We start from the raw sequence: 15,264 nt of genomic DNA, 5'->3' as shown, positions 1-15,264 counted from the left end.
TGAATTAATCCTGGAAATGTCAAGTTTAAGTCAAAATGCAGAGAGATTTAACTTGTACCCACTTTCAGAGATCCAGTTACTCTGGTTAATTCTTGGTTTAAGGGCTGAACATCTGTCCAGATCTTTGTGGGTATGTGTGAAGACTGAAACTGTAGGAGACATGCACAAAAGTCTTGTCATTCACATTCTTATTTATACAGGCATCTGTTCAGACGTTAAATAATTTACCAACGGTGCCAAAATGTTTTTGAAGCCATTTTGGTGAATACTTATGAGAAAAAGAAGATGACATTAAACAGTGCAAAACAGCACAAATCTATTTCCATCCTAATTACTGTAAGTGTTCAGTCCAAAGGGACAGTGAATATCTCAGCAGTTCTAATATAAGCACTATATTAGAACTGAATGGACTTAGAAGTCACCTAGGAAATTTCAGTTAGCTTTTGTATTTTATTACTGTATTTATATTATTCCAACAGTATAAACTATATTGTATATTAGATTATCAATATTGTATTATGATGGTACCAAAGCAGTTATCAAATAGTTTTAATTCTTTCACTATCTTTAAATTATCTGTTTTCTGTGAACACCATAAATTTGTCCTAAAATGTAACTAATAAACCAGTGCTTCCCAAACTTTTTTCCTTCATTACCCAAAACCACTCATCAGAAAGTCTTTTTAACCCTATGTAGATAAAACACTTTAACTCAATTTAAATGCCCTTGTTGTAATTGGGTAATGGGTTCATGTATCATTACCTGAAGAAAAACACTTTTATCCAATGTTGGATAATTTATACAAGGTCTGGGAAGCACTGCAATAAACCATTGTAAACAGAAAAGCAAACCATAGTGTGTGCTGCATCTAAGATACAAAATGAAAATAGCTGCATTTTGTACTGTTTAAGAGCAAAAGTCTGATCCCATCTCACAAAGTTTAAAGTATACTAGACTGCAAAAAATCTTATTATACATAGTTCCTTAATTCAAATTTTAAAACATTAAAATGTCAGTTTTCAAATCCTAAATCCCAAAAGCTAAACAGATTCTGAAATTATACAGCCTCAGAGAATGAGACAATTGTAAACAGCTAGGAGAATAAAACAAGTAAATGTTTTCCTTATAATCTGAATGTGGAGAATTGGTTTAAGAATTCTCCATCCAGTTCCACAGTTCCAGTTCTATAATAAGTTATCTGAAGCTTAACTTCTTTCTTTTCTGGCAATGCAATCATAGCAAATGTCACATGCTGAGAAAGTTGCATCCTGTCTGCTTGGGTTTTAATTAAGCTGTCATGTTGAAATAGAAATAAATTCAGGGAAGTGAGCAAGTGCTTTGGTGCAGTTCAGTTTAATTTTTGTTTAGAAGTTAAAACTGAAGCCCCGTCTGCTTGAAATTAACAAGAAGATTGGAGCTCACTGTCAGTTTCAGTGATGAGATACTAACCATACATCTTAATGAGAAAAAATGGAGCAAGAAACCAACCTTTTACCTTTCATGGTATCACTATATGCAGATTCGTTTTTTGCTCATTTGTTAGAATCCTAGTGCAACAGCTCTGGCATCTACTTGGATATAACACAGCTTGCTTGTGAGTTCCTACTTTCAGTGATATTTAGAATTGAGGATTGCCCCTGGCATCTGCAAATGCTAAGGTATTTTTAGATTTTAGTTGTACGCTGAAGACCATACACTTGCAATATGGTTTTTGTAGTACTATTGCACTGTACTGACATGGGTTTTCTTGTATTTTAGATATGCCTTTTTCAGATATATTGCTAATGATTTGCCATAAGCCTTAACCTTCAAGAAAAGTCTCCCTTTTAGAAATTAGGACTGGCAGAAAAGCATTAAATTGCATTATAGATAAAAGTTTCATTTTCAGCTGTTCTCAAACCTCCATGAACAAAGCAAGTATTCAAGCCCAACCTTGAAAAACTCTGAGACTGTATCTTACCCATTCTGACATTTTTCCTTTGCAAATGTTTCTTTTGCTTTTATTCAGAATGCAATACTCTTTTTAATCCCAAATGCTCACATATTATTGGATATTTTAATTCTTATGATGTACTGAAGAGATGAATTTTTCTTACCCAATCAGAATGTTCTTTTGTATTTTTTATTATGAAAACTATAAAAGATATTATTTTGTGAATTCAATAAGAAAATCCTTTTTAGTTGAAATGTTTCAAATAAATCATAATTTAAATCAGGGGTGTCAAACTGCCGGCCCGTGGGCTGGATGCATCATCAGGAAACCATGCCCACCCCATGCCGGCAATGGCGAAAAAGCTCCGATATGTTGCGTGACATCACGTGACCTCACAAGTTTGACATGTCTGAATTAAATAATCTAGGTATTTAACTGGGGTCTAGCACACGCAGGCTCTTATCTAGAAGCCAGATTTGGCCATCAATGTCCAAACACATCTTCTCCTTTAAACTGTCATGTGTTTTATTGAATGAAACCTTAGATTTCTTTTGCAAATTCCTGCCTCTTCTCTTTTTCAAAAAAATAAGAGCGGTGACCCTGAGATGGGAGCTCTGCCTTCTTCCCTTGATTTTCTTCCTAGTTATTAAACTACCAGAGACTACTACAATTTTCATTATAGGTGTTCTACAGATTGACACTACACTGACAAGTAACACAACTGATGAATCAACAAATGGACAAAAAGAATTATACTTCCCTAGAATATAGATTATAGTGTAAGGTGTTTATTCCATGCAATACATACAGTATATGGATAATCATTTGCCCTGAGGCAACATAAGCAGAAGTGCTCGCCGCAATGTTCAGAAGCTAGTCAGAGAGACAGCTTTCTCAACCGTGTTTCTGTGTACTGCAGAATAACTTAAAAGTGGAGATCATATCATGGGAGTCAAAATAAGAGAGGTAGCCTCTCACACACTCTCACAGTTCCCTTCTCCTCCTACACTTTGATACTCACTTGCTACTTACAGCTTGCTGAAAAACAGGAGATGGATTATCACAAAATAGGATATTTCTGCATCATAATGTCCACATTATAAAGATTGGGGAACAGTAAGTATAATTTAAGAAAATAAATTATGTCTCAATCACAAGAGAAAAAGTTTGAACAGGGTAATAATATTCCTGCTTGCTCTGTCACCTGTCAAGATGGCTCTGTTTCTTTGGGCAATCCAATTTACTATTCTTGATCTTAGAACTGGTGTTATGGTTAGTCCAAGTCAGAGCCTAGTTTCAAAATGAGACACGTCATCAGACAGCCCTTCAAGGAGAAAGAAGACTTTTCTTTTCAAAGGATGATCATGACGACTCCACTTTCACCAAATCAAATCAACCTTTATTGTCAAAGTGCAACAGGTGTACAATGAGATTGGCTGAGCCCCTTTGTGCACCCCTCCAACACAACTCACAGTGACAACCAACCCATCACCTTATTACACCATGTGAACTTATTGCACAACACGCTGGCCCTGCAAGTCTATCATACATGGAGTTATTTCCCATTCAGGAGTCTAACAGCCCATGGGTAAAATCTGTTCTTCAGCCTGTTGGTGCAGCTGGCCATGTTTCTATATCTCCTACCCGATGGTAGGAGAGTAAAGAAGTGCTGACCAGGGTGTGAGTCGTGCCTGAGGATTTTCCTCACTCTTCTAAGGCAGCGGGCTCTAGCGATAGTGTCTAGTGGTAACAGGGGACAAGCCAGGATATTTTGTGCTCACCACCCTCTGTAGTGTCTTTCTATTCGTGGCTGTCAAGCCGGCATACCACACCATAATACAGTGTGACAGGATGCTTTCTATAGTGGACTGGTAAAAGAAGGTCATCAGTTATTGCTCCACTTTGTTCTTTCACAAGACCCTAAGGAAGTGGAGTCTCTGTTGGGCCTTTCTGGCTACCTGGGGTGTATTGATTTTCCAGGTGAGGTCTTCGCTGAGGTAGACTCCCAGAAATTTAAAGGAGGAAACTCTCTCTACATAGCCCCCCCAATGTAAAGTGGGGTGGGTTTCTCTCTTTTCTTCCAGAAGTCTAACACCATCTCCTTTGTCTTGCCAATGTTCAGGTGCAAGTTGTTTTCTAGACACCATGAGGATAGTTTTTGTACCTCCTCCCTGTACGCTGTTTCGTCGCCATCTGTAATAAGATCCAATATGGTGGTATCATCTGCGAACTTAATGATTGCAGTGGAAGGGTCAGATGATACACAATCATGTGTGTACAGTGAATACAGGTAGGAACAGAGCACACATCCCTGTGGCGAGCCACTGCAAAGCTTCAGGGAGGTGGATGTGACAGACCCGACCCTCACTATTTGTGGCCGGTCCCTCAGAAAGTCTTTGATCCAGTCACAGATTATTATAAATTTGTGAGCTTTTTGTTCTAAATCTGGACATCAAGGTAAATATCCATATTTATGCAAACCAGTGTAATGCATGTGGGGAAAAGAAAAGTCAATCAGAAATGTGTTCTGAGTAAGACTTGAAGATAAAAAGATGGGGCAGGTAGATCTTTAGGGCCTTTCCCATTACAATTTGTTCTTTTATATTCTATTTTTCTTTTTTTTCTTGGTAGCTGACGCAAAATCTATTTTCTTACTGAATATCTGCACTTTTTTGTTTACATGACCAGTATGGGACCAATTTAATAAAGCATCATGTGTGAAATATACAATATGCTTTCTTGTCATGGTGGTAACTAACACAACACTATAAAAACTTTCTAACAACTGAAAACATTTATTTTATCATTCTGTGCATATTACTTTGCACAGGATTTACTTCATGCGGCCTAGGAACAGGAAGCCTATGGCCTGTAGTCCCCAACACATTTCCATACCCATTACTATTTTAAAAAATCCTCTGCGCCACAGTCCGATTTTGTGGAGGAGGAGGAGAAGATTGTCTTATTTCTTCTATGATAATAGTACTATTTCAGGGTTATTTTAATAGAATTGTTTTAACTGCCCCATCTTTTACATCTCTCAACTATTTTTGTCAGGGGACAAAAAGTACTGCTTTTAGATGCCAAAATTTGCTTCCCCCTGACGTATGCAATTATTAACCAAATTGGTTGGGGGATAAGAAGTATTTCAATGGATTGAGCATTCTTAATTTCAGTGTATTCCAATTAACATTTGCCCATATAGAAGCTTTTTCATTCTCTAATTAGACTTAATGGGAAGGGAAAGCAATCATTTTTGCTATATCCCTGCTACTTTGCTACATTTGATATTAGTTTACATAAGCTCTATTTATTTTTCTATTAAAATTATGTTTTGTAACATGGACATTGATTCTCCTATTTTTTGGAACTGGTTTGTAATTTTCTTTTTCTTAGGGCTGAGAGGGAGTAGACAGGTCTAAACCCACCAGCTGGCTTTCATGCCTAGTTAGAACTAAAACTCACAGTCTCTCTGTTTCTATCCCCGTGTCTTTAATCATTACATCAAATTGATTCTCAAAATGAAACACAAGGTGTCAGATTTCATTTTGGATAGGACCATATCAGAATTACTCCATGATACTTTTTCAAAAATCTTCCTGCAGGTGGAAAACCAATATGAAAGAAACAAGCAATTCAGGATCCTGCATACAAAAGTGATACTATCGTTACAAGAAATGAGGTGGTTATTTCAGGCAATACAGTCTGGTAGGAAAGATGTGAGCTGTATATACAGCCTACCCAGTACAGGTTATGTTAGGGTATAAACCTGAGAAGCAGCATATGTTGTTTCATTGGCAAGCTGAAATAAAATTCAGTGGCAAACCAGTCCAACTATAGTTTAGTGAAAAGATAGAAATGAATGTTATTTTATTCTTATCCTCAACAAAATAGCTGTTATGTATAGGAACCATACCAATAATTAAATCCAAATCTTCTAGTCTAGAAGTCAATCTCCTTTTGCTGCTGACTGTATGGAGCAAATTTCTTGGATTGCTTAACAAGATTTTATTCTTCTATGTGAGCATTCATGCTCAATAAATAAGAGTGAGAAAAATAATGTTAGTCCCTCTGGGTAGACTAGATTAGGACATCAACTCCATATGAAGACCAAAATTATTTTTATTAAGATTGGTTATAATAACAGAATTTTGAAAAATCTGGTTGTGCTGTACCTCCTCCTCTCTGTAATATTTCAGCAAATTAGAGAGGTGTTTACCTGATCTGCTTTCAAATATTGTCATTCTAGACTAAATAAAAATTCCAGCCTTTTATGCCTAGGCAACAGTTTTTGCTTTCATTTGTGGGGGGAAAATAATATTTAGAATTTATTGGACTTCATGACATATGTACAGAAAAGGACTGTTAAAAAATGGTAATTTGTTGGAAGATAAAGGTAATGCTTTTCTATATAGTCAAATAAATAAAGTGAGATAGTGAAGGAAAAATAACAGTTCCTTTCAACTCCAGCCAGTATGAACTGAGAGTTTAGGGAATGGTCTTTTCCTTGGCATATTCTCCATCTTCTCTATAGGAAAGGGTTTTTTTCCCCCTTTCACTTTAGATCCCAGAAATGCTTTGGTGATTCTGGTCTGTTTCCAGTTTCTCTTCTAATTGGTTGTTGATTTTCTTCTTCCAAGTCTGAGATTTTCTGGAGCATAATAAGTAATAGCTAAAAACTGCCAAAAGCTAAAAACTGCAGTTCTCTGATCTCACCACAGCCAATAAAAGAAAACAAACAAAGATCTATTTCAACAAACATAGGATGAAAAGAACTGCCACCAAGATGGGATAAATGGACCAATCTGTTATTTATTTGTCTCCATTCTACCATTCATTCAGGTATTACATTTTATAACCTGATCTACATAGAAACATTTAAATGTGGTTTCAAATATGACTACTTATAAAATGTACTTGATTATTTTATCTTAAAATGCATATTTTAAAATTCAACTGTGCTTGGAACTGAATTGCAAATATTCAAAGAAGTGTAAAATACAAAGGATAATTATATTTTGATTTGCACATTAGTCAGAGATCCCATCGGGTCAATTCACCCAGGAACATTCAAAGATCAAATTCTTTCATCATTCCTATCCCTAAGGAAGACAACCTGACCAGAAACCAAATCCTTCTTTTTCTTGTAATCCCAATTTAGAAGAAATATAATACAAATCCATCTTGGCTGTCTTGTCTTCATTTTTCTTTCTTTAGTGCCAAAAGTCGTGGACTGTGAATGGAGTGAGATTTAAACAAATTCATTCCAAATTATTGTTCTACAGATTTCCTTTTGCATTTCCAACTATTGTGCTACATTATGATACTAACTAGACAATGCCCCCAAATAGCTTATATTGTTTTACAGTTGTTTATCTGATTTCTGGGGTTATTTCATTAAAGAGTTGTACATCTGCAGCCTATCTTTCTTTGCTGCAAAAAGCTGTTTCACTGAAGGGATGAAGAATTCTGTACATTTTTATGGCTACACACTCAGAGAGTTTTGCCAACTATATGTTTATAGGATAACAGGGCAAGACACTCTTTGCAGTGCTCATCTTCTCATCACCACCACTATAGCTCCTGTTCATTGAGTTACCCCTCTCTCCAGCCTAGACTTTTCTAGAAAGAGAGGACAAAGCATGGAGGAATCTGAACTTGTCTGATATCTCAGTTCTCATTTGCCAAAAACCGAAAAGTGAACAAAAGGCAGGAGACCACTTCCTAAAAATACCAACTGCTAACAGTCCAAGCAAAGGGGAATCTTTGTATGTATCTGAATACGTCTTATACTACTTTTGCTGGCACTATGAATCTAGCAGCTGGCAAAGGATTTGGCAAAGGATTATTTGTAAACCCATTGCATCTGGAACAATGTTTATATGCTCTACAGCTTTTCATGCTTGATTTCAGTTAAGTTTCCTGTTCATCCACTGAGTTTATTATGCTCAGAAAAGAAAAGTGCAATCAGGTTGGCTAAACAATGCAAACAAAGAAAAATGATATCCAATTTTTGCAATAGTTTATCAGAACAAATGTCGGGGAGATAATGCCATTGATACAACCAATACATAATATTTTGAAGAAAATGATCTCTGGATTATTTTAGAAATGTAAAGTTATTCCCAGAGAAGCAAGAACAACTGAATTTGAGATTGCTAAAATTTGAGAATTTGAGAAATGCTAAAATGAATAAGATGGTGGCAGAAACAAAATAATGGTTACATTTTCACAATTCACAATTCATTTTTAAAAACATAAACTATTTCCTCTAAAATGTACATCAATAGATTATGCTGAACTATTTAACACACGATTTTATACTGATTTGGCTCATTCTTATAGACCAGTGGTGGCGAACCTATGGCACGCGTGCCAGAGGCAGCACTCAGAGTCCTCTCTGTGGGCATGCACGCCATGCCCCGGAGATGGCAACTGCCCCTCTTCAACCAGCAGCCCGCTAACTCGCCGAGGTCTCATGTGGCCAGATGTGTCCAAGCCTGGCTGGTTTCCCTCCCCACCCATCCCATCCCTCCTGGCCTCACATGCTCTCCTTTTCCTGGGCACGACCCACTGCATCACCTCCTTAGCTGTAAGCCAGCCATCCAGCTCAGAGGTGGCTTCTCTGAACTGCTGGCGGAAGGCTGCAGAGCCCCAGAGTGCGCTGGTCGAGGGGCCAGCAGGCTGTGGCTGCTGACGGTCACTGTCGGCCCCCATGCACTTGCTGGCCTCCGTGTGCGAGGGCCGATGGGGTGTCACGCAGCAGCCGCCTCAGCCCCTGCCTCACCTTGCCCTGCGACAAGGGCACTCCTGCCCTGCCTTGCCTTGCCTTGCCTCACCCTGCAGGACGAGCCTCCTGCCCACTGCCCCATCTGTCAGAGACCCCCTGGATCTCCCCCAACCCTGCCCAGCCCCCACAGGCATCCCTCCCCACAAGCATCATTGAGGTGACCACACCCACCTTGGCCATACCCACCCAGTCTGCCATGACCACCACAGCCATGCCCACCCAGTGGACCATGCCCACCTGGCACCCGGCGATAAATAAGTGGGTTTTACATTGCAGTTTGGGCACTCGGTCTCTAAAAATTTCGCCATCACTGCTATAGACTCCTTTTGATGACTAAACTGGAAATAGGCCTCCAAAAGAAGTCCCACAAGAACTACCCAGACACTTTTTGAATCTTTTGCAAATAAAATTGACAAAGACACACAGACAAAACAGACAAAGTGAGACAGGTCCATGGTTGTATAAGTCTAACATAGGAATGTCTAAATTTACTCTCAGACTAAGCAAAGTACCACCAATGGGGCAATTTTACTTCAGCCTGAAAATCTGTCATCCTACCAGTACCAATTTCAGTTGGACATTTTGCATTCCCCATTCAATTCATTTACTCTGAAAAAAAATATGTTGATATTCAGTTACAAGATTTTATCACCAATATATATATAAACCTTCACCACCACTATATAAGTAGATTTCAGGCACCATGGGACAAGGTTACGCACATTCAGTTTATAAAATAGTATACTAAAAAGAAAAGAAAAGAAAAGAAAAGAAAAGAAAAGAAAAGAAAAGAAAAGAGCAGTTTGTAAGAACAGCCAATAATCAAATCTCTGTTAGGAATCTGAATGCTACAATTATGCCTAGACCTCTCAGTACATGCAAAGCATCCAAATCAAATTTCACATTCACAATGAAGTTGTTATAAAGATACCCAATAAGAAAGTAAGGAAAGGAGAACACCAACTGCCCACCTCCCAAAATGCTGTGACTGCCTCCCATTTTTTTTCTCACATTCCTCCTATATCAAATTTATATGGTGAAACAAGACTTACCAGAATACCAATAACATATTAATATACTATAGCAGACAAAAAATTGATTAAAACAATTTTGTCCACAACTTCTACTATTAGAAACATACCAGCAGACACTAACTTCAGGACAAAAGTCCTCCCAGACACCTACTTCCATTAGAAGTACTAATTAAAAATAAACCCTCATGAAAGAGTTTGCATCATTAGTCCAGAAAGAGATTATGCTCAGGATATTTCATTATCTTTGCCAAATGCTCTGGGATTTGACTAATGAGGCGATGATGAGCGGGCAGAGGAATGGGAAAGGTGACGTGCAGAATGCTCATTATTAACAGGCTACTGGAAAAAAGAAAGGGACAGCCAAAATCTCAGTGGATATTGCTCCTTGCCTAGAAGAGTGACAACCTACTCACCCCTGAAATTCCTGTATAGATTAATGTGCCTATCTAATAAAATGAAATTCAATGGTGAGAAAAATAAAATTCTACATTTAGGCAAGAAAAACCAAATGCATAGGTATAGAATAGGTCAGGGCTTTTCAACCTTTTCACCCATTGTACCACTTTTAGGATATGGCAATATCCGAGTACCACCAGTTGCCTAGCAAGGTGTCAAAAACTTGATGACTCCCCCCAAAGAAAAAAAGCAATAAAATACAGGTAGTCCTCGACTTACAACAGTTTTCTTAGTGACTGTTCAAAGTTACAATGGCACTGAAAAAAGTGCCCCCCAAGACACAGCTGAGTAAGACAACTGCCTGCCTGCCCAGCAGCGCTCTTCCTCCTGTCCGAGGTTTTCATTGTTGTGAGCATTTCTATTGAGGATTGGCAGCGGAGGTTGGGGGGGTATTTGGTTTTTATTCCTCCCCCCGTCTGCTGGATGGTTGCAGCAGGTTTTGGTCATTTTACATGACCCTGGGACACTGACCATCATAAATATGAATCAGTTGCCAAGCATCTGAATGTAAATCACAAGACCCTGGAGATGCTGCAACATTCCAGCTGATCAGCGCTTCTTCTGGGCTCAGCGGAAGCGCCAGGATCAGCAACAAGCTCCAGCTTGAGCCTGGCGCTGATCCTGGGGCTTTCACTGAGCCCTGACAGCCCTGCAGCTCCAGCCATTTCTCGCTCAGGCTTGCGCGGTGCTGCCACTGGTTCAGCTCATTCCTCTCCCCTGCTACCACTTTTCTAGGATGGTCGCGTACCACCTGCCAGGTGCCAATGTACCACAGGTGGTACCCGTCCCACTGGCTGAAAAGCCCTGGAATAGATGGTACTGGTTCAATAGTAGTAACTGCGAGCAGGATCTTGGAATCCCAGTGGACAATTACTTAAATATGAGACAGCAGTGTGCTGTAGTTGCCAAAAAAGCCAACACAATCTTAGACTACATTAACAGGCGTATAGAATCAAGATCATGCAAAGTGTTAATACCATTTCATAAGGTATTGGTAAGACCACACTTGGAATATTATATCCAGTTTTGGTCGCCATGATATAAAAGAGATATTGAGACTTTAGAAATAGTGCAGAGAAGAGTAAAAAAGATGATTAGAGGACTGGAGGCTAAAACATGAAGAATGGTTGCAGGAATTTGGTATGTCTAGTTTAATGAAAAAAAGGACTAGGGTGATCTGATAACAGCATCTAGGGGCTGTGGAACAAAGAGGGGGGTCAACTTATTCTCCAAAGCATCTGAAGGCAGAACAAGAAGCGATTGATAAAAACTAATCAAGGAGAGACCAACTAGAACTAAGGAGAAATTTCCTGACTTGCCTCAAGAAATTGTGGGTGCTCCAATACTGGCAGTTTTTAAGAAGAGATTGGACACCATTTGTCTGAAATGGACTAAAAGACCTCCAAGGTCCCTTCCAACTCTGTTATTCTGTTTTGTTCATTAAATTGCAGCCTGTGTTGGACTAAAAAGGTAAAAGTTTCTTTGCCCAATTGTGTCCAACTCTACGGCATGGTGCCCATCTCTATTTCTTTGCCAAGGGAGCCAGCATTAACTGAAGATATTTTCCGTGGTCATGTGGCCAGCATGACTATATGCCAAAAGCGCATGGAATGCTGTTATCTTTCCACTGAAGTAGTACCTATTCATCTACTTGCTTTTGCATGCTTTCAAACTGGTAGGTGGGCAAAAGCTGGGGCAAGAATGGAAGTTCACCCCATTGCACGGTGCACAAGTCTTTAACCTGGGCTGTCAGTTTTTCAGCTGAAAATCATGCTGTTCCAACCTGCTTCTACCTGTGTAGGACTACAATGCCTATAATCCCTAGCTAGATTCTGGAAGATCTGGGGAAGTCTTGATTAAGGTAGAGAAGCCTTCCTGGACATTCCAAATTACTCTTCCAAATTAAAATGCAGTTCTTGGTGTCCAGCGGGTATGGTGCTGGCATGGAAACCAAAATATCATGAGTTCTAGTCCTCTGGGTATACTATTCTTTTCCCCAAAATTATATCACTGTGAGAATCCATTCTCCCTCTGCCTAGGAAACTTGTTCAGTTTCTTCTCCCTCTGATGCTCAGCATTACAAAAAAATAGCAGCATAAAGTTTGAAAAACCATACTTTAAAGTCTTACTAGACCCATTGACCTGATGGAACAAGAGTCATGGAGCAAGGAAGATTGTACTTTTCTTCACAAAATGAGACTTCCATTCTGTTTTTTTTCTGTCAATGAATGCAAATACTGGGTTCGGTAATAGGATGGGACTGTTAGCAACAAGCACTTGCTGCATCTTTCAATAGTATTTAAGTAGTTACTATTAATATCAGAATACAGACATCATGGGATACTTTATTGGAGGAATATTGAAGTCAACACAAAATGGTAGATTTCCCAATTTGGTGCACTTAAGAGGTATATATTGTTCAAAATTATTATAAGTAATCATACTGTTTTTGTAAGTTTTAACTTAGCATGCTAATATATTTTCACGACATGTTATAGCATTAGGAGCAATTGATTACAAGTAAGTCCTCGATCTACAATTGGCTGCTTAACAACAGCAAATGTCCATTATAACAGACCCCCTCAAAAGCTATTTATGACTCATTTTTGAAGTTCCAGTGGCTTTACCAAGGCCATGTGATCACATTTTAAATATATGTTGTAGTAACTCTTGTTGTAATAAGTCTGTATTTAAATACTACCTCATGTCCAACTTTGGAGCCTCATTTTGACAGATGAGTAAAGAACAGCTGGGATATATGCCAAAAATGTACACTCCTAGCAGAGTCATCCAAAACATGAAGATTATCCCAGCTGCCCTGCTAAAGCAAGCAATCACCTATATCAAACATCAATGATATAGGAAGATACTGAAGGCAGATTATCAATTTAGTGACAATGGCAATGGCATCATTTCACACAGGACAAGACAGGCAATATAAAGTGATTGATGATATAATGTCAGATAATGGGATCCTCTGATTGGATGGCACTTTAATATAGCAGAAAGAGATTGATGACTTTTATGGTCAAGTTCAATCAGAAATCGACAGAGATGCAAGCAACATGTGCACTTTTTGGTTGGAGATTGGAAAGCTGGAAACAATAAGAAATATAGTTGGACTACATGACCTAGGAAACTAAAAGAATCAAGAGGACAATTATTAGTTTGTACAATCTAATGGCTAGTAACAATCTTCAGACTTGCAAATCATAGTATATTCCTTCTCTCTTCTTCCATGTCCTATTTCAAAATAGTTTAACAGCTAGAACATGTTAATCATCTCAAGTTAATTTTCCCCCAGCTAACTATATCCAAATCTTATACAAAGCAAATAGGCAATTTATTTTGTGAATTTTGCAGGGGAAATGTGATAAGTAGAAGAAAGGGAAAAGGGTATTCTAAAAGTAATTAATAGAAAAAGAATAATCATTGGGTTACACAGAATCAAAATATGTCACTACCATAAGAGCGAAGGCAGATATTTGTAGCCTGCATAATCACACTTCATATATATATTCTATATATATATATATATATATGTATATATGTATATATATATATATATATGTTTTCTGAGGTTTTCGCGGGTGTTTGTATGTAGGTCTTTGGTTGTTTGGGTTTTCTCCCGCGTAAAATTGGAAGTGTCTTGGCGACGTTTCGACGAAGTCCCACTCGTCATCTTCAGGCTGGTGCTTTCAGCTTCGTGCTTCGAGCAGCAATGTGTGGTCTTAGCTGTTTCTTCCTTTTAACTGCCAGTGGGGGTATGAACTGATTGGGTGGGAGCTTGGCTGTGTTCTGATTGGGTGGAGGTGTGTTCTGATTGGTTAGGGGCTTGGCTGTGCTCTGATTGGCTGGGGGCTTGACTGTGCTCTGATTTGGCTGGGGGGTTGGCTGTGCTCTGATTGGCTGGGGGAATGTTCTGTTTGGTTGTGCTCAGGTTAGTCTGAGTTGCAGGGGGGTTTAAGATTTTGGGCTGCCTTGCTATTTTTTGGCTTCGCGTTTGTGGTCGTGCCTCATCTTCATGGAGGGTGTCAGTTTGCTTCATGTATGGATTGGAGGGGTTTAAAGTGGCTAATGATACAGCTCTGGTCTGGCTTCTGGTTTGTGGTCGTGCCTCATCATCGGTGTGGCTTTGGGTTTGCTTTTTGCGTGGATGTGTGGTGGTGACATCCTGTGTGGTTTTTGTGAGTGTGGGTCTGGTATCATTTTTTGTGTTAGGGAGTTGTTTGTCAATAAGGGCGGGTTTCCAAATGGCTGGTAGGTGGGAGGTAACATCTCGCTTGTTCATGATGTGTGGGCGTTTTTCTATCTCGATGGCTTCTTTGATTATTCTGTTACAGGTTTCCTGCCTGAGCAGGGGGTTGGACTAGATGACCTCCAAGGTCCCTTCCAACTTTATTATTATTTTGTAGACTATGGAAAAGTGACAATCAATAAACCAAAAAGGGAACAAAAAGACTTAAGCACCTCTTCACCAGTAATCAGCACCTAGATCAGCATAGATTAACTCCAAGATTAACATCAGACCAACAATCAGGTGAACAATATCCCAATCAAGAAATTGCCAAACAAGCTAACCATAAACGGTACAACCAAAGAATCTCTATGACCACCCCCACCAACACTCACAGGGTAAACCATTAGAATATAAACTGAGAGCAAACCCCATTCCTTTCTACCATTGATGATGTTACCTACCGTAGTTGGGGTAATGAAATGTCTTCAAGAAAGCAACCAAGCTCAGAGAGCACTAAGGATCCTCATTTCAACCCTGCTCTGCAAATATTCTCCTTTAAAATTAATTTTTGGGTCCATCACTCAAAAATATCCTTCAATATGTCCAATGTTAAAATATTTTGCTTCATTCTGTATCATAAATTGAGTCTAAGTGTTCTTTTTCTTTAACTATAATTTTAGTACCTTCTAGTCCCCTGTAGCGTCTAATTTTAAATTTTTTTACGTTATTATATTTTTTTAAAAAAATCAAAATATATATTTTCCCACATGAATAATTATTTATAATTAATTCCAAAATCTTTTTTCAAATT

The sequence above is a fragment of the Crotalus tigris genome, unplaced genomic scaffold (genome assembly GCF_016545835.1).
Source record: "Crotalus tigris isolate CLP2741 ecotype Arizona unplaced genomic scaffold, ASM1654583v1 scf7180000019013.277054, whole genome shotgun sequence".
NCBI classification, from domain to species: Eukaryota; Metazoa; Chordata; class Lepidosauria; order Squamata; family Viperidae; genus Crotalus; species Crotalus tigris.
Note: the sequence above shows the minus strand (reverse complement) of the source record.